The sequence below is a fragment of the Leptonotus elevatus genome, chromosome 2, assembly GCF_054856555.1.
Source record: "Leptonotus elevatus isolate MCC_2025b chromosome 2, RoL_Lele_1.0, whole genome shotgun sequence".
Taxonomy (NCBI): Eukaryota; Metazoa; Chordata; class Actinopteri; order Syngnathiformes; family Syngnathidae; genus Leptonotus; species Leptonotus elevatus.
The window spans coordinates 6,783,532-6,786,269 of NC_141240.1; positions in this window are offsets into that span (position 1 = coordinate 6,783,532).

Below are 2,738 nucleotides of genomic sequence, written 5' to 3' on the forward strand. Positions count from 1 at the left end.
TCTTGGTTGAGGTGCTTTGGTGGAACGTCTCTGATGCTCTGTCCCATGTTCATCCTCTAAAGAAGTATCTGCATCTTTGGGCATAGCAACTTTCTCTCATCCTTTTGATCTGTGATCTCAGCAGCGGCGCCTGCGTCTTGTGACTGACTTTTCCTCGGGTAGAAGAGTCTCAGTCTTTTCAGGGTCAGGGATGCTTTCATTGGGCTTGAAGACAGGAGCATTTGGGTCGAGATGAGTAGTTTAGATTTGACGAGGCATCCACATAACATCCTCTTCCTCGGAACTCTCAGAATCATCCTGCACATTGCTTTTGGTTTTCTGTTTTTGTTTTGCTGCTTGACTCTTGTGATTCTCTTTCTCTTGTTTAGTGCCTATTCCATCAACAAGATAAGGACATGGTAGTAAAAGATTTCTGTGAAGAACCCTTTCTCTTCCTTCCCCATCCAGTAGCTTCACAACATAAACTGGACTGTCTTTTTCTCTTCTTTGTTTGACAACATGTACTTCGTTTTCCTAGTATGCACGTATCTTACCAGGTCCTCCTTTTTCAGTAAGATTTCCGGTTATAACATTGTTGTCCTCTTTTGCCTACCTTTCTCATGTTTTCTTGAGCAATTCTGTATGCTTCCTGAATTGATCTTTGCTATTTTTCAGCATAACCCTCATGAGATTGTGGTTTTGTAAGTTCTCTTGGAAACATAAGATCAATTGGCAAAATCATCTCTCTTCCAAATAATAGGTAGAACGATGAAAATCCAGTAGATTCGTGGACTGTTGACTTATTTGCATGAACAACTTTGTTCAAGTAATCCTTCCAGTTTGGCTTTTGTGTTTCATCTAGTGTCCTGAGCATACTGAGCAATGTTCTGTTAAAACGCCCTCGGCTGGATTTGACTGGGGATGGTAAGCTGTGGTCATTGAGTGTCGTATACCAGAGTACCTTTGCAACTTTTTGAGCATCTCATTCTCAAATTCTCTCCCTTGATCGTGATGAATTCTTGCAGGAAAACCAAATCTAGGAATAAAGTAATTAAACAATTTGCGAGCGGCAGTCTTTCCAGATTTATTTGGTGTGGCATGCGCCTGGGCAAATGTAGTAAAGTGATCACTTATTACTAAGATGTAAATAGTCAATAGATATAAGTTCAAATGGTGCTGAAGTTGTGATATTTTGAATTGAAGTTCGAGTCTTTCTGTTGGGTTTCTTTTGCTTCAGGCAGCGGCAGACTTTGGTCACATAACGTTCCATTTCCTCTCTCATTTTGGGCCAAAATAAGGAGACCATTCTGTCCGCTCCTAAGTGACCCATTTCCACATGGAGTTGTTTGTAAATCAGTGTTTTGATGGAACAAGCTGATTTCTTGTTTTAGTCTTTCTCCATCATCCAAGTATAGATTGCGCCATTCTCGTTTTACGTCACTCGATTCTTTCACTTTTTGTTTGTACTTTAGTCGTTCATTTTTCTGTTTGAGTTTAATGACTCTTTGTATCACGTCATCCTCTTGTTGCTTTGTTTGAACGTCTTTGATTGACGCCTGACAGCGAATTGACCAGTTTTTCTAATGCCTGTTGATGTGTGGCTGTCCACTCCACAGGTTGAGATGGTGACAGTTGTGGGAAACGAGACCATTTCTTAACTGTGGTCTTGCTTTTTATTTTTGGGTGGGACAACAATTCATAAAGAGGTTTTGCCATTCTTGAAAAGTCTGCAATTAACAATCTGTAGTAGCCTAGAAATCTTACTAATGATCTCACTTTGACAGTTTTTGGTTTTGTACTTTTCAATGATTGAACAGCTTCCACTTCTTTTGGATTCATGCAGTAATCATTTTTAAAAATGACACGACCAACGTAGCATGCCCATTTGAAAAAAAAAATCTAATTTCTTTGGTCTGAACTTAATTCCGCATTCTCTTTATTTCTTTAGTAATTTAATCACATTTTCAACGTGTTGGTCAAAGTCCTTGCTAAAAACTAAAACATCGTCAAGTTAGGGTACACATATCTCATCCCTTAGATCTCCAGGGCAACCTTCCATGTACCGCTGAAAGGCAGTCGGGGCGTTGGTCAGGTCGAAAGGGATCCTGAGCCATTCACAAAGACCCCATGGCGTGATGGAGTCTGTGCATGCTCAGCTTTCAGGACTGATTAAGCCCTGATGGTATGCTTTACCTTGATCTAGCACGGTGAACCAGGAGTTTCCACGAAGGTTTTCGAGAATCTCGGGATATGATGTCGATCAGGGTGTGTCTTTGCATTTAATTGTCTGTAATCAATACAAAGTCTTATTGTGTAATCATTTTTCCTCACAATCACGATTGGTGATGAATAAGATTATGTGGATTTTTGTATCCTCCCCTTGCTGAGTAGATCTTGAATATGCCTTTTCACTTCTTGATACAGGTGGCAAGGGATTACATTGTATGTTTTTGTAACTGGAACACTGTCTTTGAGGTGTATTTTCATTTGCAAGTCCGGAATACATCCTGTGTCCCACTCATCTTTTGCAAAAACATCACTTTCCTCTCGTAATATGTTTCTGACTCTTTCCTGTTGTTCTTGTGTAAGGTGTGAAAGATCAACTGGTGGATCCCAATGTTGATTGTTGTGTATTGCTTCCATTTCCAGTGAACCTTCTGTCTTTTCTGTATTCTCGTTCAGCAAATGTCCATTGTCTTCTTGGGTTACCTTTGTGATTTTGCCTATTTCTTGTACTGTATCCACAGAAAAGAATTATC